Source organism: Salmo salar, chromosome 15, assembly GCF_965601325.2.
Source record: "Salmo salar chromosome 15, fSalSal1, whole genome shotgun sequence".
Classification (NCBI taxonomy): Eukaryota; Metazoa; Chordata; class Actinopteri; order Salmoniformes; family Salmonidae; genus Salmo; species Salmo salar.
This window is the reverse complement of record NC_138305.1, coordinates 110,539,568-110,563,955: the sequence shown is the minus strand read 5'-3', so window position 1 is coordinate 110,563,955 and position 24,388 is coordinate 110,539,568.

Sequence of the window (24,388 nt, the reverse complement as noted above, 5' to 3'; positions counted from 1 at the left end):
TTATGGATATTTGACCCAGCCAGTGGGTTAATTCTCCCGCCACCAGCACGTGAAGTTCACCAGAACGTGAGAGTGTTGAGATGTGACAAATTGCAAGTCTTCTAGTTCTAGTGAGAGTGAGTGGTTGATTGAGCGGCTAACTTAATTTTGTGTTTTGGCTGACTGAAAACTGTGAAAACAGTAAGTAACAAACATGAAGAATTATGAATTTGATGGTCATTCAGGTTAAATACTGTAGGTTGTGCTATCATAATTACTGTAGGTATCTAGCTAACATTAGCTTAAGCGTTAGCTTGTAAATTTTTAGCTAGCTAGTCATTTTCTGTGCTAATATCTCTGGCTGTGGTAACATTAGCTAGCTAACGATAGCCTCACAACCATGCTTGCGACACTAGCTTACTGAAGTGTTGTCGTGGAATGTAGCTAAATATACGTTTTTTTCGACCTTTGGCTAGCTAGTTACTGTAATTATGGCAGTGTCTGTAATAGTAGCTAGCTACTTCACTTAGCTAAGACTGACACCTTCTTCTGTACTGTCTTGGAGACTGTTTCACCCATTAGCTAATGTTAGCTAATTTAGCTAGCTAACTAGATTTCACTTCTTCTCCATCTGGATTAATTTATCCAAGCTATTTGGCAGGATTATCTCATGCTTGCCTGGTGATTGATTGAGTTAGTATTACTATACTTACTGGTTTTCAATGATTTCTGACAGTGTCGGACTTGTGAAGTTGTGGAGGATGGATGCAAATTCTGTTTACTAGCTAAATTGTGAGTTTACTTTCAATTTGATGTAGCCAGGTAAATTTGTCTAACTAACTGAATATGTTTCTAACATTTATTTATTTATTTCTGTACTTAAATACAGAGGTTTAGGACAATGGAAAGCTTTGTAACGGATACGCTGAACGAGTGGAACTTGGCCTCTTTGACTCTAAAGTTTGAAGTTGGGTACAACTGAGAAATGTATTTTTTTAAAGTTGGGGACAGTGCTTTGGTGGAAGAAAACACAGATTTTTATTGACCCTGTGTAAAACAGCAGGTCTTCCATATTGTCATAACTAATAGTACAACCTTAATGGAAACTTGAAAGACTTAACTTCACTAGAGCCTAACAGAACCATACAGCCACTTTGGGACTACGTACATTACATGTACAGCTACCATAAAATCAAATCAAATCAAATGTTATTGGTCACATACACATGGTTAGCAGATGTTAATGCGAGTGTAGCGAAATGCTTGTGCTTCTAGTTCCAACAGTGCAGTAATATCTAACAAGTAATCTAACAATTCCCAAACAACTACCTAATACACACAAATCTAAAGGGGTGAATGAGAATATGTACATATAAATATGTGGATGAGCGATGGCCGAGCGGCATAGGCATGGTGCAGAAGATGGTATAAAATACAGTATATACGTGTGATATGAGTAATGTAAGATATGTAACCATTATTAAAGTGGCATTGTTTAAAGTGACTAGTGATCCATTTATTAAAGTGACCAGTGATTGGGTCTCAATGTAGGCACAGCAGCCTCTCTGAGTTAGTGATGGCTGTTTAACAGTCTGATGGCCTTGAGATAGAAGCTGTTTCTCAATCTCTTGGTCCCAACTTTTGATGCACCTGTAATTAACTCGTTACCTGTATAAAAGACACCTGGGAGACAGAAATCTTTTCTGATTGAGAGGGGGTCAAATACTTATTTCCCTCATTAAAATGCAAATCATTTTATAACATTTTTGACATGTGTTTTTTTACTGGATTTTTTGTTGTTGTTATTCTGTCTCTCACTGTTCAAATAAACCTACCATTAAAATTATAGACTGATCATTTCTTTGTCAGTGGGCAAACGTACAAAATCAGGAGGGGACCAAATACTTTTTTCCCTCACTGTACAGGGGGTTCCCAGTACTGAGTCAATGTGGTAATTTCTACCTTGACTAACCTGTACCCCCGCACGTCTGTTGCCATGAAATGTTTTGAAAGGCTGGTCATGGTTCACATCAACACCATTATCCCAGAAACCCTAGACCCACTCCAATTTGCTTAAGGCCTCAACAGATCCACAGATGATGCCATATCTATTGCCACTCCACACTGCCCTTTCCCACATTAACAAAAGGAACACCTATGTGAGAATGCTATTCATTGACTACAGTTCAGCATTCAACACTATTGTTCCCTCCAAGGTCATCACCAAGCTCAGAACTCTGGGTCTGGACACTACCATCTGCAACTGGATCCTGGACGTCTTGACAGGCAGACCACAGGTTGTGAGGATTGGCAACAAGACCTCCTCCACACTGACTCTTATTAACACAGGCCCCCCCCCCGGGGTGCCTCCTCAGCCCGCTGCTGTATTCCCTGTTCACCCACGACTGTGTGGCGTTGCACTACACCAAATCCATCCCATTTTTGCTGACGACACCACCGTTGTAGGACTGATAACCAACAACGACGAGTCAGCCTACAGGGAGGAGGTAAGTGAACTGGTAATGTCGTGCCAGGACTACAACCTGTCCTTCAATCTCAGCAAAACAAAGGAGTTGATTGTTGAAATTCAGGAAGTAGAGGAAGGATCACACCCCCCAATCCACATCAACGGGACTGCAGTAGAGACAGTTTTAAGTCCCTCTGCGTCCACATCACCGAGGACTTGACATGGACCAACACCACCACCATTCTGGTCAGGAGGGCACAACAGCGTCTCTACTTCCTAAAAGCAGCTGAAGAAATTCAGCATGCCGCCCCAGTTCCTCTCCAAAGACTCTACTGCTGCACCATCAAGAGCATCCTGACCGGTTGCATCACGGCCTGGTACGGGAATTGTTCCGTCCACAACTACACAGACCTACACAACTACCGTCCACAACTACACAGGTGAAGAAGGCCCAGAACATCACATGGGCCCTGTTCCCTCCCAGCGGGGGGTGAAGAAGGCCCAGTACATCACATGGGCCCTGTTCCCTCCCAGCGGGGGGGTGAAGAAGGCCCAGAACATCACATGGGCCCTGTTGCCCTCCCAGCGGGGGGTGAAGAAGGCCCAGTACATCACATGGGCCCTGTTCCCCTCCCAGCGGGGGGTGAAGAAAGGCCCAGTACATCACATGGGCCCTGTTCCCACCCAGCGGGGGGGTGAAGAAGGCCCAGTACATCACATGGGCCCTGTTCCCTCCCAGCGGGGGGGTGAAGAAGGCCCAGTACATCACATGGGCCCTGTTCCCTCCCAGCGGGGGGTGAAGAAGGCCCAGTACATCACATGGGCCCTGTTCCATACCAGCGGGGGGTGAAGAAAGCCCAGTACATCACATGGGCCCTGTTCCCTCCCAGCGGGGGGTGAAGAAGGCCCAGTACATCACATGGGCCCTGTTCCCTCCCAGCGGGGGGTGAAGAAGGCCCAGTACATCACATGGGCCCTGTTCCCTCCCAGCGGGGGGGTGAAGAAGGCCCAGTACATCACATGGGCCCTGTTCCCACCCATCTAGGACAGCTAGTTGAAATAGTGCTTGAGGAAGTTCTGCAGCATCATCAAGGACCACACACACCCAAACCACGAGCTGTTCAGTACCTTACTTCCGGGCAGACGGTATCAAAGCTTGAGGTCTGCCCACATTAAAAATACCATAGTATACTATGGTTAAATGCTTTAGTATACTATGGTTAAATACTATAGATTTCTCTGTAGGGTTTTTTTTCTTCTTCAGTAACACTAATGTAAATACTCCCTTACAAAGAAAAACGTGGAAAATGTTGATTTTTTTCACATGTGAAATTGCTGTTTTCACATGTTGAGCTTAAATTTCACAAGTGAAACCATATTTTCACGTGGATTACATTTACAGTTCCCATGTTAACACACCACATGTGAGGAGAATAACGTTTATGAAATGTGCGGTTTCACATGTTAAAAACTTTCACATGAAAATCAGGTTATGCAGTTTCACACGTGGACAAAAATGTACATGTGAAAACCTTACTCTCACATGTGGAATTGCAAGTTCACATGTGAAAATGTATCATGTGAAAATCTAATTTTCAGGTTATTAATGTAAGAAAAGTCCACATTTGAAAATCTTTTACATGTGGAATTGCATTTCGGAATATACGTTTTTGGACTGAGAAATTAAAGATATTTACACATTGATTCTTGAAGAATATTATTTATAAATGCCTCATGAGCTTAGTTCAACTGTCATACCCCATCAGAACCCAAAATAAGAGCTTGTTTAACAAACAAAGTCAATTTAAACAACCACTGTAGAGAGAGAGAGAGACAGAGAGGGGGAGAGAGAGAGAAAGAGAGAGAGACAGAGAGAGACAGAGAGGGGGAGAGAGAGAGAAAGAGAGAGAGAGACAGAGAGAGACAGAGAGGGGGAGAGAGAGAGAGAGGAGAGAGAGACAGAGAGAGAAAGAGAGGGGGAGAGAGAGAAAGAGAGAGAGAGAGAGAGAGAGAGAGACAGAGAGGGGGCAGAGAGGGGAGAGAGAGAGAGAAAGACAGAGAGAGAGAAAGAGAGAGAAAGACAGAGAGACAGAGAGGGGGAGAGAGAGAGAGAGAGAGAGAGAGAGAGAGACAGAGAGAGAGAGACAGAGAGAGAGAGACAGAGAGAGAGAGACAGACGAGACAGACACAGAGAGAGAGAGAGAGACAGAGAGAGAGAGAGAGAGAACATAAAGACCTTTGCTGGGATTGTTGGATTAATGAAGCCTCGGTTTGTTTGATTTTAAATAAACGTCCGTCGATTAAATGTAAGAATATGACGCATGACTGTCTTCAATGAGGCTTAGAAGATCAAAGCCCACATTTCCATAGACAATTTATGTATTGCTCAGTTTACTCAACCCTAGTTAAATAATCGCCTCTTCTAACAAAAACACACATTGTTGAATAAAAGTGTCAAATTAAATCAAGAGGAAATATTATAATATGTTTTATGGTTATTTTTGCACAGATCTTTTCAACTATGCACACCAAGTGTTCCTGCCTTGTATGTGAGAATGGCATGGCCCACTCTTTTCACAGTGTATGCCTTTTCAGGCTTAATGTGAATACAATTTGTTATGTTATGTACCTGGCTTAGTGTAATTACAATATGTAATGTACCTGGCTTAGTGTAATTACAATATGTAATGTAATGTACCTGGCTTAATGTAATTACAATATGTAATGTAATGTACCTGGCTTAATGTAATTACAACATGTAATGTAATGTACCTGGCTTAATGTAATTACAATATGTAATGTAATGTACCTGGCTTAATGTAATTACAATATGTTATGTAATGTACCTGGCTTAATGTAATTACAATATGTTATGTAACATAAGATGGCTATAACTATGATAAAGAGCAAAATCATTGATTTATTATTATATTATTATTTGTGCCCTGGTTCTATAAGAGCTCTTAGTCTCTTCCCACGAGCCGGGTTGTGATAAAAACTCACACTCATTCTTATGTTTAATAAATGTATTGTGTCGTGTGTGTGTGTGACAGGCTTACAATGATGGCAAAAAAACAACATTTGAGAGTGCGCTGACCCTGGTGCTAGAGGGGGTACAGCTGGAGGTTGAATGTTTGAAGGGGTATGGGACTATAACATTTTTTGGAAACCACTGCCTTAGAGCAAGCACACTTACTGGCAATCAGAATCCTATGTTCTATGTATGTATTGTTATCACCATAGCAGGGCTAGTAAAGGACACGTTTCATTGCAAAGGTTTCACAGGTTCAATGTTTGAACTGCACTCATTCATACAATTATATTATTACTCATTCCCACAAATATAACACAACTCATTCACACAATTATAATAAAACAAATTCACAGAATTACGGTACATGATAACTCATTCACACAATTATATTATAACTAGGACACATTTGTTTTATAACACATTGAGGCATTTATATTGCAACTAAGACGCGATGCCAGTAGAGAGTAGAGAGACACACTCTTGAGTAGAGTGGATTGTTAATAGGTTCTGTACTGTTCCATGTAGTCTGCATTCAACTACAGCAATTCAGTGCTCATACTAGACAAGCACTAGAGCATAAAAGGTTTTGTTCTTTTGTGACAGCATAACTGCCCATACGAAGTAAACACAAAAGGTATTTTGTGAAGCCACGTGGTTAAATTGTGCCGTTGGGATAACAGAGGATCTGAAGGACAGAAGTGAGTAGAAATAAAAAATAAGTAAATTAGGTTTTTCATGTATTACGTCTAGAGTTGCAAAATTCTGGTAACTGTCCTAAAAATCACCATGAAGGGCAAAAGCCAAAAATGAGTTTAGCAATAAATATATTTTTTTCATTTAATTCTATTGTGCTCCAGGTGTTGCTGAGTCTCCCCTCTACTTCAGTTTGCTCCTCAATTCATGTGCATTGGGTGGAAATGTCATGGCTGTCGTAGGAATGAGAGGACCAAGGTTCAGCGTGTGTGTCGTTCCACATTTTTATTTACACTGTGAAACTATGCAATACATAAATAAACTGAAAGACAAAAACAACAAACCGTGACGCAGAGGTGAAACATACACAAATCAAAATTAATCACCCACAAAACCCAAGGGGGAAAAACCCCTACTTAAGTATGATCTCCAATTAGAGACAACGAGGACCAGCTGCCTCTAATTGGAGATCATCCCAAACAAAACCCCAACATAGAAATACAAAACTAGAACCTAAACATAGAAATAGAAAACATAGGGAAAAAAACCCTGTCACGCCCTGACCTATTCTACCATAGAAAATAACATCTTTCTATGGTCAGGACGTGACAGGAAAGCAAGGTAAAGACTATAAAAACCCTTCCCTTTGAACTTCCCAGGTCTTCCAGAAATTGCAAATGGGTGATTCCCGACTCTCCTCCTCATTTCTGCCAGATTCTGGAAATCTTTGTACTGGGATTTTCTGGAAAACTTGAACATTTTGTTTGGAAAGTTACCTTAATAGTATCCACTTTATCAGTACTTGATTTTGTACTGAACATCAGAGTTTATTATTATACCATCTGTCCATTGTTTGTTGTTGATTTCCCTAAAAAATATGGTTTATACATTGCCTTCAGAAAGTATTCACCCCCCCCCCCCCTTGACTTTTTCCCCCAAAAAAGTTTAGGTTACAGCCTTAATCTAAGATTGATTATATAGTTGTTTTTTTTGCATCAATTCAAACACAATACCCCATAATGACAAAGCAAAAACAGAACAGAACATTTTAGAAATGTTTGCTAATTTATATAAAGATAAAAAAAATGAAATATCACATTTACATAAGTATTCAGACACTTTACTCAGTACTTTGTTGATGCACCGTTGGCAGCGATTACAGACTTGAGTCGTTTTGGGTATGACTCTACAAGCTTGGCACACCTGTATTTGGGGAGTTTCTCCCATCCTTCTCTGCAGATCCTCTCAAGATCTGTCAGGTTTGATGTGGAGCATTTCTGCGCAGCTATTTTCAGGTCTCTCCAGATATGTTCGATCGGGTTCAAGTCTGGGCTCTGGCTGGGCCACTCAAGGGCATTCAGAGACTTGTTCTGAAGCCACTCTTGCGTTGTCTTGGCTGTGTGATTAGGGTCGTTGTCCTGTTGGAAGGTGAACCTTTGCCCCAGTCTGAGGTCCTGAGCGTTCTGGAGCAGGTTTTCATCAAGGATCTCTCTGCACTTTGCTCCATTCACCTTTGCCTCAATCCTGATTAGTCTCCCAATCCCAGCCGCTAAAAAACATCTCCACAACATGATGCTGCCACCGTTACTCTTCACCTTAGGGATGGTGCCAAGTTTCCTCCAGAAAGCCTGATTGGTGGAGCGTTGCGGAGATGGTTGTCCTTCTGGAAGGTTCTCCCATCTCTACAGAGGAGCCATAGATCTCTCTCCCTGACCAAGGCCCTTCTCCCCCGATTGCTCAGTTTGGCCGGGCGGCCAGCTCTAGGAAGAGTCTTGGTGGTTCCAAACTTCTTCCAGCTAAGAATGAGTGAGGCCACTGTGTTCTTGGGGATCTTCAATGCTGCAGAAATGTTTTGGTACCCTTCCCCAGATCTGTGCCTCGAAAACAATCCTGTATCAGAGCGCTACAGACAATTCCTTTGACCTCATGGCTTGGTTTTTGCTTTGACATGCACTGTCAACTGTGGGATCTTATATAGACAGGTGTGTGCCTTTCCAAGTCATATCCAATCAATTGAATTTACCACAGGTGGACTCCAATCAAGTTGTAGAAACATCTCAAGGATGATCAATGGAAACAGGATGCACCTGAGATCAATTTGAGAGAATACTGAGTGTGTGCAAGGCTGTCATCAAGGCAAAAGGTGGTTACTAGGAAGTATCTCAAATATAAAATACACTTTTTTGGTTACTACATGATTCCATATGTGTTGTTTCATGTTTCAAAAAAATGAAAAAAAGAAAAAAAAAAGAAAAAAAAAGATGTCTTCATTATTATTGGACAATGTAGTAAAAATCAAAATAGTAAAAAAAAAAAAACTGGAATGAGTAGGTGTGTCCAAACTTTTGACTGGCACTGTATATATATATATATATATATATATATATTAATGTGGGGGATTAGAAATGATGCAGACAATTACATTGATGGAAGCTACAATCCATCTGCAATATTAAAGCTGATCTACCCCCCCTCCCCACAAACAATGTACAAGCTCCTGTAACAGTACATTGCTTCTCCCTACAAGGCCCGCTGGTCTCGTTGCTTCTCCCTACAAGGCCCGCTGGTCTCGTTGCTTCTCCCTACAAGGCCCGCTTGTCCCAGATGTCAGTTTAACGACTAGTTTGTATCAATATTATATTGAGTTATTCAGTTATTTTATTGAGGTTATTGACTATTGCTCTCCTGTACAGTATGTGATTCCTGCTAGACATTATATTTTATTTATTTCACCTTTATTTAACCAGGTAGGCAAGTTGAGAACAAGTTCTCATTTACAATTGCGACCTGGCCAAGATAAAGCAAAGCAGTTCGACACATACAACAACACAGAGTTACACATGGAGTAAAACAAACCTACAGTCAATAATATAGTAGAAAAATAAGTCTATATACAAAGTGAGCAAATGAGGTGAGATAAGGGAGGTAAAGGCAAAAAAGGCCGTGGTGGCGAAGTAAATACAATATAGCAAGTAAAACACTGGAATGGTAGATTTGCAGTGGAAGAAAGTGCAAAGTAGAAATAGAAATAGTGGGGTGCAAAGGAGTCTGGCGGATGAATCAGAATTAGTTGGGTAACATAGATAATTAAGATGTTTTATTTGCATAATATGCTTATGTGAGATACTTGTCATTAGAATGTATTCCTTTGGATAATGAATGTTGTCAGTTGCACTTTTCCCTTAGCTGGGGCTCAGTCACTTGGGGCCCAGAGAGGGGAGAGGTCAGGCTTGTCTTTCACATGTCCCTGGTGCTATGCAGAATATCAGAAAGGGAAGAGGACAGGATGGAACATTGTCTTCATATGTGAATGTGTCTTTACCTATTCTTAAACCATGTGAAGGGATGGCGTGATTAATGGGAAACCAATTATTTGTCTCCACAATGTCTGTGTGCAAGTCACTCCCTCCTTTGGCATTGGGGGAAGGTATATGGCAGTGTCTGGAACCATTGTATGTCCTCTCTGATGTTGCACTTATCCTGGGATAGTGTATGACCTAGAGACTCACCCCCCTCAGTGAGCTTGTCCAGGAGTGGGATCAAGAGGGGGTTTACTTGAGATGGGAGTATCTGGAGTTGATAACTGATATATGCCATTGGATGAGTTGGTGTTTTTGTGCTATGAAGTACCAGGAACGAGATTAGAACCTCGTCTTAGGGACCAAACTGATCGATAATTTATAGCGAATGTTATCTGGCTAAGGGATACTCCTTTCTCAAATATAAAGTCCCTTTGTGAACTGTTTCTAAGATCTGTGGTTCATCATGTATGTTGAGAGGGGTGTATCTTGGCTATAAAAGCTCTTTGTACTTTTGTGTTGTCACTTTCAATGGTTCATTAGAAATGGCGCATCATTGAAAGTCAAGTGCTTTTGCAAAGCTCTTATTATTAAAGATGTAGTTTAAGTATAACTCTGACTGGTGTGAGAAATTTGTAACTCTCGTCATTTGGTAATGCAGAAATTAGCCACCACTGGAGCAAAATAAATAAATAAATAAATACAGTAAGGGAAGAGGTAGTTGTTTGGGCTAAATTATAGATGGGCTATGTACAGGTGCAGTAAGCTGTGAGCTGCTCTGACAGCTGGTGCTTAAAGCTAGTGAGGGAGATAAGTGTTTCCAGTTTTAGAGATTTTTGCAGTTCTTTCCAGTCATTGGCAGCAGAGAACTGGAAGGAGAGGCGGCCGAAGGAGGAATTGGCTTTGGGGGTGACCAGAGAGATATACCTGCTGGAGTGCGTGCTACAGGTGGGTGCTGCTATGGTGACCAGCGAGCTGCGATAAGGGGGAACTTTACCTAGCTGGGTCTTGTAGATAACCTGGAGCCAGTGGGTTTGGCGACGAGTATGAAGCGAGGGCCAGCCGAGGAGAGCGTACAGGTCGCAGTGGTGGGAAGTATATGGGGCTTTGGTGAGAAAACGGATGGCACTGTGATAGACTGCATCCAATTTATTGAGTAGGGTATTGGAGGCTATTTTGTAAATGACGTCGCCGAAGTCGAGGATCGGTAGGATGGTCAGTTTTACGAGGGTATGTTTGGCAGCATGAGTAAAAGATGCTTTGTTGCGAAATAGGAAGCCAATTCTAGATTTAACTTTGGATTGGGATATATATCCCTGCCCACAACCAGAACCAGCTCCATACATACTGGAGTAGACATGATATATCCCTGCCCACAACCAGAACCAGCTCCATACATACTGTAGTAGACATGATATATCCCTGCCCACACTTGTGACTTCCGGTTTGGAGCGAGCAGTCGCACTACGCTTCGCTCCACAGGTAATATTACACTTCACTACATTACAACGGCTTGATTTGTTTGATCTGAGCAATTCTTCTTAGCTAGCTACATAGCCGTCTTTGTATCAAAGATAATTGTGTAGTTTAGAGTAGTTTAGAGTAATTAGAGTAATTATCGAGGCTAGCTATATTCGTCCTCCTAACGTAGTCAACACTGCTAGCTGCTAGCTAGCTAGTCATCACTGCTAGCTAGCCAACTTCTACCGACTAGCAGCACTGTAGAAACTATTACATTACAACGTAACGACTTGATTAGTGTAGTGTTAGTGTTAGTTAGCCAGCTACATAGTTGTCTTTGCTGTCTCTGTATCTAAGATAATTGTGTAGTTAGAGTAATTATCGAGGTGAGCTAGCCAGCCGCGACGCGACGCCAGACTTAGTCAACACACCTAGTCATCATTAACCCACTGCTAGCTAGCCAACCGTTACCGACTAGCAGCGCTGTAGATACTAATACTTTACAACGGAACGATTTGACTAGTGCAGTGTTAGCTAGCTAGCTACTTAGTTGTCTTTGTCATAGCTTGATAATTGTGTAGTTTAGTAATTATCGAGGTTAGCTAGCCAGCAATCGAGGTTAGCTAGCCAGCTATTTCCGTCCCCCGCGACGCCATTTTTCCTAACCCAGCCAACTATTACCGACGAGCAGCATTGTAGAAACTAAATACATTACAAGGAACGTCTTGATTAGTGTTATGTTAGCTAGCTAGCTACAAAGTTGCTTTGTATCATGACAAGGTGTAGTACTGAAACTATCGAGGTTACCTAGCCAGCTACACGTTCAAAGTCAACAACACAGCCACTGCTAGCTAGCCTACTCCACCAGCCAGCAGTACTGTATCATTTGTCATTTTAGTCAATAAGATTTTTGCAACGTAAGCTTAACTTTCTGAACATTCGAGACGTGTAGTCCACTTGTCATTCCAATCTCCTTTGCATTAGCATAGCCTCTTCTGAAGCTTGTCTACTATGTGTCTGTCTATCCCTGTTCTCTCCCCTCTGCACAGGCCATACAAACGCTCCACACCGCGTGGCCGCTGCCACTCTAACCTGGTGGTCCCAGCGCGCACGACCCACGTGGAGTTCCAGGTCTCCGGCAGCCTCTGGAACTGCCGGTCTGCGGCCAACAAGGCTGAGTTCATCTCAGCCTATGCTACCCTCCAGTCCCTAGACTTGCTGGCGCTGACGGAAACATGGATTACCACAGATAACACTGCTACTCCTACTGCTCTCTCCTCGTCTGCCCACGTGTTCTCGCATACCCCTAGAGCATCGAGCCAGCAGGGTGGTGGCACTGGAATCCTCATCTCTCCCAAGTGGACATTCTCTCTTTCTCCCCTGACCCATCTGTCTATCTCCTCATTTGAATTCCATGCTGTCACAGTTACCAGCCCTTTCAAGTCGAGAGTTCATCAATGAGCTTGACGCCTTGATAAGTTCCTTTCCTGAGGATGGCTCACCTCTCACAGTTCTGGGTGACTTTAACCTGTTGGGGCTAGGGGGCAGTATTTTCACGGCTGGATAAAAAAACGTACCCGATTTAATCTGGTTACTAATCCTACCCAGTAACTAGAATATGCATATACTTATTATATATGGATAGAAAACACCCTAAAGTTTATAAAACTGTTTGAATGGTGTCTGTGAGTATAACAGAACTCATTTGGCAGGCAAAACCCTGAGACAGATTCTGACAGGAAGTGGATATCTGATGTGTTGTATTACCTTTAAACCTATGCCATTGAAAAACACAGGGGCTGAGGAATATTTTGGCACTTCCTATTGCTTCCACTAGATGTCACCAGCCTTTACAAAGTGTTTTGAGTCTTCTGGACTGTGAGATCTGACCGAACAAGAGCCATGGAACGGTGATGGCCGATTAGACTCCTGGCGCGCGAGTTCATGTTGGGTACCCTCGTTCCAATACGTTATAAAAGAGAATGCATTCGTCCACCTTGAATATTATTCATGTTCTGGTTAAAAAAGGCCCTAATGATTTATGCTATACAACGTTTGACATGTTTGAACGAACGTAAATATATTTTTTCCCCTCGTTCATGAAGTGAAGTCCGGCGGGCTTAGATCATGTGCTAACAAGACGGAGATTTTTGGACATAAATGATGAGCTTTTTTGAACAAAACTACATTCGTTATGGACCTGTGATACCTGGAAGTGACATCTGATGAAGAGAATCAAAGGTAATGGATTATTTACATAGTATTTTCGATTTTAGATCTCCCCAACATGGCGGCTAGTCTGTATCGCAACGCGTATTTTTCTGGGCGCAGTGCTCAGATTATTGCATAGTGTGATTTCCCAGTAAGGTTATTTTTAAATCTGGCAAGTTGATTGCGTTCAAGAGATGTAAATCTATAATTCTTTAAATGACAATATAATATTTTACCAATGTTTTCTAATTTTAATTATTTAATTTGTGACGCTGACTTGACTGCCGGTTATTGGAGGGAAACGATTTCCTCAACATCAATGCCATAGTAAAATGCTGTTTTTGGATATAAATATGAACTTGATAGAACTAAAAATGCATGCATTGTCTAACATAATGTCCTAGGAGTGTCATCTGATGGAGATTGTAAAAGGTTAGTGCATCATTTTAGCTGGTTTTATGGTTTTGGTGACCCTGTCTTTGAATTGACAAAACATTACACACAGCTATTGTCAATGTACTCTCCTAACATAATCTAACTTTATGCTTTCGCCGTAAAACCTTTTGAAATCGGACAACGTGGTTAGATTAAGGAGATGTTTATCTTTCAAAGGGTGTAAGATAGTTGTATTTTTGAAAAATTTGAATTTTGACATTTATTTGGTTTCAAATTTGCCGCTCTTGAAATGCACCTGCTGTTGATGGAGTGCACCACGGGGGGGACGCTAGCGTCCCACCTAGCCCATAGAGGTTAACCTCCCCACGTCTACCTTTGACTCATTCCTCTCTGCCTCCTTCTTTCCACTCCTCTCCTCTTTTGACCTCACCCTCTCACCTTCCCCCCCTACTCACAAGGCAGGCAATACGCTTGACCTCATCTTTACTAGATGCTGTTCTTCCACTAATCTCATTGCAACTCCCCTCCAAGTCTCCGACCACTACCTTGTATCCTTTTCCCTCTCGCTCTCATCCAACACTTCTCACTCTGCCCCTACTCGGATGGTATTGCGCCGTCCCAACCTTCGCTCTCTCTCTCCCGCTACCCTCTCCTCTTCCATCCTATCATCTCTTCCCTCTGCTCAAACCTATCTCCTGATTCTGCCTCCTCAACCCTCCTCTCCTCCCTCTCTGCATCCTTTGATTTCCTCTGTCCCCTATCCTCCAGGCCGGCTCGGTCCTCCCCTCCTGCTCCGTGGCTCGACGACTCACTGCGAGCTCACAGAACAGGGCTCCGGGCAGCCGAGCGGAAATGGAGGAAAACTCGCCTCCCTGTGGACCTGGCATCCTTTCACTCCCTCCTCTCTACATCTTCCTCTTCTGTCTCTGCTGCTAAAGCCACTTTCTACCACTCTAAACTCCAAGCATCTGCCTCTAACCCTAGGAAGCTCTTTGCTACCTTCTCCTCCCTCCTGAATCCTCCTCCCCCTCCCCCCCCCCTCCTCCCTCTCTGCGGATGACTTCGTCAACCATTTTGAAAAGAAGGTTGACGACATCCGATCCTCGTTTGCTAAGTCAAACGACACCGCTGGTCCTGCTCACACTGCCCTACCCTGTGCTTTGACCTCTTTCTCCCCTCTCTCTCCAGATGAAATCTCGCGTCTTGTGACGGCCGGCCGCCCAACAACCTGCCCACTTGACCCTATCCCCTCCCCTCTTCTCCAGACCATTTCCGGAGACCTTCTCCCCTACCTCACCTCGCTCGTCAACTCATCCTTGACCGCTGGCTACGTCCCTTCCGTCTTCAAGAGAGCGAGAGTTGCACCCCTTCTGAAAAAAACTCCACTCGATCCCTCCGATGTCAACAACTACAGACCAGTATCCCTTCTTCCTTTTCTCTCCAAAACTCTTGAACGTGCTGTCCTTGGCCAGCTCTCTTGCTATCTCTCTCAGAATGACCTTCTTGATCCTAATCAGTCAGGTTTCAAGACCGGGCATTCAACTGAGACTGCTCTTCTCTGTGTCACGGAGGCTCTCCGCACTGCTAAAGCTAACTCTCTCTCCTCTGCTCTCATCCTTCTAGACCTATCTGCTGCCTTTGATACTGTGAACCATCAGATCCTCCTGTCCACCCTCTCCGAGCTGGGCATCTCCGGCGCGGCCCACGCTTGGATTGCGTCCTACCTGACAGGTCGCTCCTACCAGGTGGCGTGGCGAGAATCTGTCTCCGCACCACGTGCTCTCACCACTGGTGTCCCCCAGGGCTCTGTTCTAGGCCCTCTCCTATTCTCGCTATACACCAAGTCACTTGGCTCTGTCATATCCTCACATGGTCTCTCATATCATTGCTATGCAGATGACACACAATTAATCTTCTCCTTTCCCCCTTCTGACAACCAGGTGGCGAATCGCATCTCTGCATGTCTGGCAGACATATCAGTGTGGATGACGGATCACCACCTCAAGCTGAACCTCGGCAAGACGGAGCTGCTCTTCCTCCCGGGGAAGGACTGCCCGTTCCATGATCTCGCCATCACGGTTGACAACTCCCTTGTGTCCTCCTCCCAGAGTGCTAAGAGCCTCGGCGTGACCCTGGACAACACCCTGTCGTTCTCCACTAACATCAAGGCGGTGACCCGATCCTGTAGGTTCATGCTCTACAACATTCGCAGAGTACGACCCTGCCTCAAACAGGAAGCGGCGCAGGTCCTAATCCAGGCACTTGTCATCTCCCGTCTGGATTACTGCAACTCGTTGTTGGCTGGGGTCCCTGCCTGTGCCATTAAACCCCTACAACTCATCCAGAACGCCGCAGCCCGTCTGGTGTTCAACCTTCCCAAGTTCTCTCACGTCACCCCGCTCCTCCGCTCTCTCCACTGGCTTCCAGTTGAAGTCGAGGATCGGTAGGATGGTCAGTTTTACGAGGGTATGTTTGGCAGCATGAGTAAAAGATGCTTTGTTGCGAAATAGGAAGCCAATTCTAGATTTAACTTTGGATTGGGATATATATCCCTGCCCACAACCAGAACCAGCTCCATACATACTGGAATAGACATGATATATCCCTGCCCACAACCAGAACCAGCTCCATACATACTGGAATAGACATGATAAATCCCTGCCCACAACCAGAACCAGCTCCATACATACTGGAACAGACATGATATATCCCTGCCCACAACCAGAACCAGCTCCATACATACTGGAATAGACATGATATATCCCTGCCCACAACCAGAACCAGCTCCATACATACTGGAATAGACATGATATATCCCTGCCCACAACCAGAACCAGCTCCATACATACTGGAATAGACATGATATATCCCTGCCCACAACCAGAACCAGCTCCATACATACTGGAATAGACATGATATATCCCTGCCCACAACCAGAACCAGCTCCATACATACTGGAATAGACATGATATATCCCTGCCCACAACCAGGCTTTCAGCTCCATACATACTGGAATAGACATGATATATCCCTGCCCACAACCAGGCTTTCAGCTCCATACATACTGGAATAGACATGATATATCCCTGCCCACAACCAGAACCAGCTCCATACATACTGGAATAGACATGATATATCCCTGCCCACAACCAGAACCAGCTCCATACATACTGGAATAGACATGATATATCCCTGCCCACAACCAGGACCAGCTCCATACGTAATACACTGTTTTTCACCTGACCTGTCTAGACTCCGGAAGGTCCTCCTCCTCTCCTCTTCTCTCCAGGGGAAAGTGGCAGTCATTGACCTTTTCCTTCGCTTGCCTCCCCATCTCCCATTCCCCCCCCCCCCCCCCTCTCCTCTTTCCCTCCTCTCCCCCTCCACCCTCTCGTCCCCTTCCCTCTCTTCTCAGCCTGTGTTTGCATTTCTGTGTTGATTCCGTCCTTCTGTGGGAAGAGTTTAACATGGGCCACTAAAGACAGTGGATACATGGAAACACACGTATTAGGTTACATCCCAAATGGCACCCTATTCCCTGTATAGTCCACTACTTTTGACCAGGGCCCATAGGTCTCCAGTCAAATGTAGTGCACTGTGTAGGGAATAGGATGCCATTTGGCCCTCACTATATTCAATAGGGTTTAGAATGAATCCACCCCAGGATTTGAAGTTTAAATATATCCAGATGGAAGGAGGAGAGATAGAAATAAGAGATGAAAAATAGAGAGAATTAGCTAGAGAGAAAAAGAAAGAGACAGTTAGCTAGAGAGAAAAGAGAGAGACAGTTAGCTAGAGAGAAAAGAAAGAGACAGTTAGCTAGAGAGAAAAAGAGAGAGACAGTTAGCTAGAGAGAAAAGAGAGAGACAGTTAGATAGAGAGAAAAAGAGAGAGACATATATACACTGAGTACACAAAACATTAAGAACACCGGCTCTTTCCCTGGCAGACTGGCAAGGAGAAAGTTGTCACTTGTTAAATCCACTTCAAATCAGTGTAGATGAAGGGGAGAAGGCAGGTTGAAGAAGGATTTTTAAGCCTTGAGACAATTGAGACATGGATTGTGTATGTTTGTCATTCAGAGGGTGAACGGGCAAGACAAAAGATGTCAGTGCCTTTGAAGAGACACTTAAACAGCCTTCATCCTCCACATATAACACCCGTTCTGCCAGTCACATTCTGTTAAAGGTCACCAAAGCACACACATCCCTGGGTCGCTCGTCTTTTCAGTTCGCTGCAGCTAGCGACTGGAATGAGCTGCAGCGAACACTCAAACTGGACAGTTTAATCACAATCTCTTCATTCAAAGACTCAATCATGGACACTCTTACTGACAGTTGTGGCTGCTTTGCGTGATGCATTGTTGTCTCTACCTTCTTGCCCTTTGTGCTGTTGTCTGTGCCCAATAATGTTTGTATCCTGTTAAGTGATGCTACCGTGTTGTGCTGCTGCCATGTGTTGCTACCATGTTGTTGTCATGTTGTGTTGCTACCATGTTGTTGTCATGTTGTGTTGCTTCCATGTTGTGTTGTCATGTGTTACTGCCATGTTGTTGTCATGTTGTGTTGCTACCATGTTGTTGTCATGTTGTGTTGCTTCCATGCTGTGTTATCATGTGTTTCTGCCATGTTGTTGTCATGTTGTGTTTCTACCATGTTGTTGTCATGTTGTGTTGCTTCCATGCTGTGTTGTCATGTGTTGCTGCCATGTTGTTGTCATGCTGTGTTGCTACCATGTTGTGTTGCTTCCATGCTGTTTTGTCATGTGTTGCTGCCATGTTGTTGTCATGTTGTGTTGCTGCCATGCTATGTTGCCGTCTTAGGTCTCTCTTTATGTAGTGTTGTGTTGTCTCTCTTGTCGCGATGTGTGTTTTGACCGATATTTTGATTTACTAAATGTTTAATCCCGTCCTCGAAGGAGGCATTTTGCCTTTTGGTAGGCCATCATTATTTTTAGTCCCAACCCCGCAGGAGGCCTTTTGGTAAGCCATCATTGTTTTTAGTCCCAACCCCGCAGGAGGCCTTTTGGTAAGCCATCATTATTTTTAGTCCCAACCCCGCAGGAGGCGTTTTGGTAAGCCATCATTATTTTTAGTCCCAACCCCGCAGGAGGCGTTTTGGTAAACCATCATTATTTTTAGTCCCAACCCCGCAGGAGGCCTTATGGTAAGCCATCATTGTAAATAAGAAGTTGTTCCTAACTGACTTGCCTAGTTAAATAAAAGGTTAAATAAAAATAAAATTAAAATAACCAGGCACACCGGTTTGTGGCAAGAACTGCAACGCTGCTGGATTTTTCCCGCTCAACAGGTTCATGTCTGTATCAAGAATGGTCCACCAACCAAAGGACATCCAGCCAACTCAAAATTAGGAAGGTGTTCCTAATGTCAAATCAAATCAAATGTACTGGTTGTTACGCACGCCTCTAGAAAGAGGGAACGCAACACCCTGCTACAACTTAACTCTCCGTGTTGTGAAAGAGGTATGGAAGTGTAGGCGTGAGCAACATAATGGGGGCTCATCCGGGATTCCATTAAACCCACTGAACCCTGCTGCACTGAGCTCTCTGTGATTTGTGATTGAGGTGTGATGGTGGTTTGTGAGAAAAGGGTGACTAGTTTAGTTTGTGGTTAGTTCAGTGTTGAGCGTCATAGCATTAGCTATTTGTTGGCTCTTGTGTTTGGTGTAGTAGTTTACAATGGCTACTTTTGATGTACAATCCTTTTTGGATAACCCGTCGTGGGAGGTGTATAATAAGTGTCGTAAAAGTGATTTAATGACCTTGGCTGACCATTATTCATTGTCTATTTCGCACAATTTAGTTAAGGCGGAGGTTAAGAAACTAGTGTTAAATGTATTGTTAGAAGAGGAGGTGCTTGAGTTACCGCTGCCTGAACCTACTACCCCTGTAGGGGATGTTGCTGCTCCTGTAAGCCCGTCGGTTTCTGAGACCGAAGGCGAGGCTAAAGCTCCAGCCACATTGCCCCGTTTTGATCCGCTCTCCCCACTGTCAACTGGTGATGCCAGAAGGGATGTCCGTTCTATACAGTTTCAACTGGAAGCGGAAGAGAGAGCCCAAATTAGGCGAGAAAATCTCCAGTTAGAAATCTGTAAAATAGAGGCTGAAAAAGAAAGAGAACAGCGGCAGTTGGAAATCTGTAAAATAGAGGCTGAAAAAGAAAGAGAACAGCGGCATTTGGAAATCTGTAAAATAGAGGCTGAAAAAGAAAGAGAACAGCGGCATTTGGAAATCTGTAAAATAGAGGCTGAAAAAGAAAGAGAACAGCGGCAGATGGATTTAAAAATGCGCCAAATGGAATTGGAGGCAGAGACAGCGAGGCTAGCCTTTGTTCCTACTGTGCCTGTTAGTGAGTCGTCCTCACCAGCTGGAGCTTCCAACACGTTTGATATTAGTAGGCAGATTGCCTTAGTACCTTTGTTTAGAGAATCAGAGGTTGACTCCTATTTTTGTGTGTTTGAACGTATAGCCGTAGCCTTGAAATGGCCTGAAGAAGTATGGTGCTTATTACTTCAGTGTAAATTAACTGGAAAAGCCCAAGAGGTTTTATCAGCGCTACCTTTGGAAGATAGTTTGAACTATGAAGTGGTCAAAGCTACCGTTCTTCGTGCTTATGAGCTTGTGCCTGAGGCATACCGACAGAGATTTAGGTCTCATAGAAAGTCTCCTAGTAAGACTTATGTGGAATTTGCTAGAGACAAGGGAAATCTGTTTGATAAATGGCATGCTGCTAGTAAGGTAACTGATTTCAACTCTCTCCGGGAGTTAATTTTGTTGGAAGAGTTTAAAAATTGCTTACCCGAACGCATTGTAGTATACCTAAATGAACAGAAAGTATCCTCCCTGTCAGAAGCGTCTGTGTTGGCAGATGAGTTTGTGTTGACGCACAAGAGTGTGTTTTCGGCTCATACTGAGAGTAGAGCTACTGAGTTGCCTACTTTTAGTCCCAGTCGGCCCACAGTATATCAAGCACGCCAGAAAAATGAGCGTCCCTGTTTCTATTGTCATAAAGTGGGACATGTGATTAATGATTGCTTCCTACTAAAACGCAAACAAGGGATGCCTTTTCGTGCCAAGCCGCCAACAGGTGTTGGGCTAATTCGTACTGTTGTGAGGTCTGAAACAAAACAGGTGCCTCAGAGTAAATGTAGTTTGAAAGTCTCAGTACCCGACCGCAGTTACGAACCGTTCATTTTTGAGGGGTTTGTGTCCATAGCGAATGACGAAGCATCTCAGCGTCCTGTTAAAATCCTTAGAGATACAGGGGCGGCGCAGTCATTTATATTGGTTGATGTGTTGCCCTTATCCGACAATACATACTGTGGTTCCAGTGTGTTAGTTCAGGGTATTGAAATGGGTTTTGTCCCAGTGCCGTTGCACTTTGTGAATGTACACTCTGAGTTAATCAGTGGAATATTCAGAGTAGGGGTACGTCCTAAGTTGCCAGTAAAAGGTGTGACCTTTATAATGGGTAACGATATTGCTGGAGGAAAGGTAGTACCCATATTGGAAGTGTTGGATAAAAGTGACCACTCTCTCTCCAATGAGTTGGCACAGAGTTATCCCCATGTGTTCCCCGCTTGTGCTGTCACTCGTGCTCAGGCAAGACAAATGGGTGACGTGATAGATTTGTCAAAAACTGTTTTGTTTAAAGAAGTTGATCAAGAGGATGGGTTGTGTACTACCTCTAAGAAGCTGATCACCTCTGACAAACAGCCCAGGGGAAGTGAAATCGCGCCCCAATTACATGACATTCTTTTGACTGTCACCCCCGAGAAGGTGATTGAATGTCAAAAGGGAGACATCAGTCTTCGCAAGTGTTTTGCTTCGGTAACTTCCATTGAGGAAGCTAAAACTAAAGAGACTGCCTACTTTATGGAAGCAGGAGTTTTGATGCGTAAATGGGCAGCTCATGACACCGTTAGTGACTGGAGTGAAGTGTGTCAAGTGGTTGTTCCTACACCATTCCGACAGCAGGTGCTGTCACTCGCCCATGACCGGGCGTGGTCCGGACACTTAGGGATCACGAAGACTTATAACCGAGTCCTTCAACATTTTTTTGGGCCAGGTTTGAAGTCTGACGTTGTCCAATTCTGTAAGACATGCCACGTATGTCAACTCACTGGGAAAGCGAATCAAACAGTTCCACGTGCGCCGCTCTGCCCGATTCCTGTGGTGGGGGAACCGTTTGAAAAAGTGATAATTGATTGTGTAGGTCCATTGCCGAAAACCAGGTCAGGTAACCAGTTCTTACTAACAATAATGTGCAGTGCTACTCGATACCCAGAGGCTATTCCTCTACGGACAATAACGGCTAAGACTGTGGTGAAGGCATTAGTGAAGTTCTTCTCTACGTTTGGACTCCCTAAAGTAATCCAAACTGACCAGGGATCCAACTTTATGTCAAAGCTGTTCTCTAGTGTGTTAAAGACGCTGTGTATTTCCCATCAGGTCTCCAGTCCGTATCATCCAGAGAGTCAAGGGGCTCTCGAACGCTGGCATCAGACGCTGAAGGCAATGCTACGCAAGTATTGCATGGATACCAGTACTGATTGGGATGAGGGGGTGCCCTTTGTCTTATTTGCTATTAGGGAAACAATACAAGAGTCCTTAGGGTTCAGCCCTGCTGACCTTGTGTTTGGACACACCCCACGGGGTCCGCTAAAGGTTTTGAAGGAGCATATCTTATCTCCTACACCCAGTAGCGCCCCTAAAAATGTGTTGGATTATGTCAGTAAGATGCGGGAGAGACTGCACGCTGCAGGTGCATTAGCCCAAAAGTCTCTCTCCTCTACTCAAAAACGCATGAAGTTGCATTATGACAAAAAGGCTGTTGGCCGTTCTTTTGCACCAGGTGATCAAGTTTTAGTTTTGTTGCCAATCCCTGGCTCATCTCTGTCAGCACGTTTTTCTGGACCATATCTTGTGGAAAAGAAACTCAGTGACACCAATTATGTGATAAAGACCCCAGATCGGAGGCGTTCTTCCCGAATGTGTCATGTTAACCTGTTGGGTCTAGGGGGCAGCATTTGCACGTCTGGATAAAAAAAATGTACCCGATTTAATCTGGTTACTAATCCTACCCAGTAACTAGAATATGCATATACTTATTATATATGGATAGAAAACACTCTAAAGTTTCCAAAACTGTTTGAATGGTGTCTGTGAGTATAACAGAACTCATTTGGCAGGCAAAACCCTGAGACATTTTCTGACAGGAAGTGGATACCTGATGTGTTGTATTGACTTTAAACCTATCCCATTGAAAAACACAGGGGTTTAGGAATATTTTGGCACTTCCTATTGCTTCCACTAGATGTCACCAGCCTTTACAAAGTGTTTTGAGTCTTCTGGAGGGAGATCTGACCGAACAAGAGCCATGGAACGGTGATGTCCCATTAGACACCTGGCGCGCTACTTCATGTTGGGTACCCTCGTTCCAATACGTTATGAAAGAGTATGCATTCGTCCACCTTGAATATTATTCATGTTCTGGTTAAAAAAGGCCCTAATGATTTATGCTATACAACGTTTGACATGTTTGAACGAACGGAAATATATTTTTTCCCCTCGTTCATGACGAGAAGTCCGGCTGGCTTACATCATGTGCTAACGAGACGGAGATTTTTGGACATAAATGATGAGCTTTTTTGAACAAAACTACATTCGTTATGGACCTGTGATACCTGGAAGTGACATCTGATGAAGAGAATCAAAGGTAATGGATTATTTACATAGTATTTTCGATTTTAGATCTCCCCAACATGACGTCTAGTCTGTATCGCAACGCGTATATTTCTGGGCGCAGTGCTCAGATTATTGCAAAGTGTGATTTCCCAGTAAGGTTATTTTTAAATCTGGCAAGTTGATTGCGTTCAAGAGATGTAAATCTATAATTCTTTAAATGACAATATAATATTTTAACAATGTTTTCTAATTTTAATTATTTAATTTGTGACGCTGACTTGACTGCCGGTTATTGGAGGGAAACGATTTCCTCAACATCAATGCCATAGTAAAACGCTGTTTTTGGATATAAAAATGAACTTGATAGAACTAAAAATGCATGCATTGTCTAACATAATGTCCTAGGAGTGTCATCTGATGGAGATTGTAAAAGGTTAGTGCATCATTTTAGCTGGTTTTATGGTTTTGGTGACCCTGTCTTTGACTTGACAAAACATTACACACAACTCTTGTAAATGTACTGTCCTAACATACTCTAAATTTATGCTTTCGCCGTAAAACCTTTTTGAAATCGTAAAACGTGGTTAGATTAAGGAGATGTTTATCTTTCAAATGGTGTAACATAGTTGTATTTTTGAAAAATTTGAATTTTGACATTTATTTGGATTCAAATTTGCCGCTCTTGAAATGCACCTGCTGTTGATGGAGTGCACCACGGGTGGCACGCTAGCGTCCCACCTAGCCCCAAGAGGTTTTAACATGCTGAAAGCATATTATATGCGTGATTCTCCCAACAGCTCCTCAAGAAAGCCTGTCCAGCCCGCCGTTTCCAGTGTGGCTGCGGTGGTGCTGAAGCCTGGCTGGTATCTAGAGGAGGATAAGGAGGATGGGTTGGAGTTACGCCATACGTTACAGCAGTGTGAACGCTTATGTAATTCAGAGATGCTGAAAAAGTTACCATCTCAAATGGAACATTTGGATAAAGACCAAACTAAGGATCTTATCTTATTGATAAACAGTTTTCTCACTGTGTTTCAGGATGTTCCAAGTCGCACGTCCATCTTGGAACATGACGTGGATGTGGGGGACGCTGTTCCTATAAGTCAGCATCCGTACCGGGTTAATGCAAAGAAAAGGGAGGTA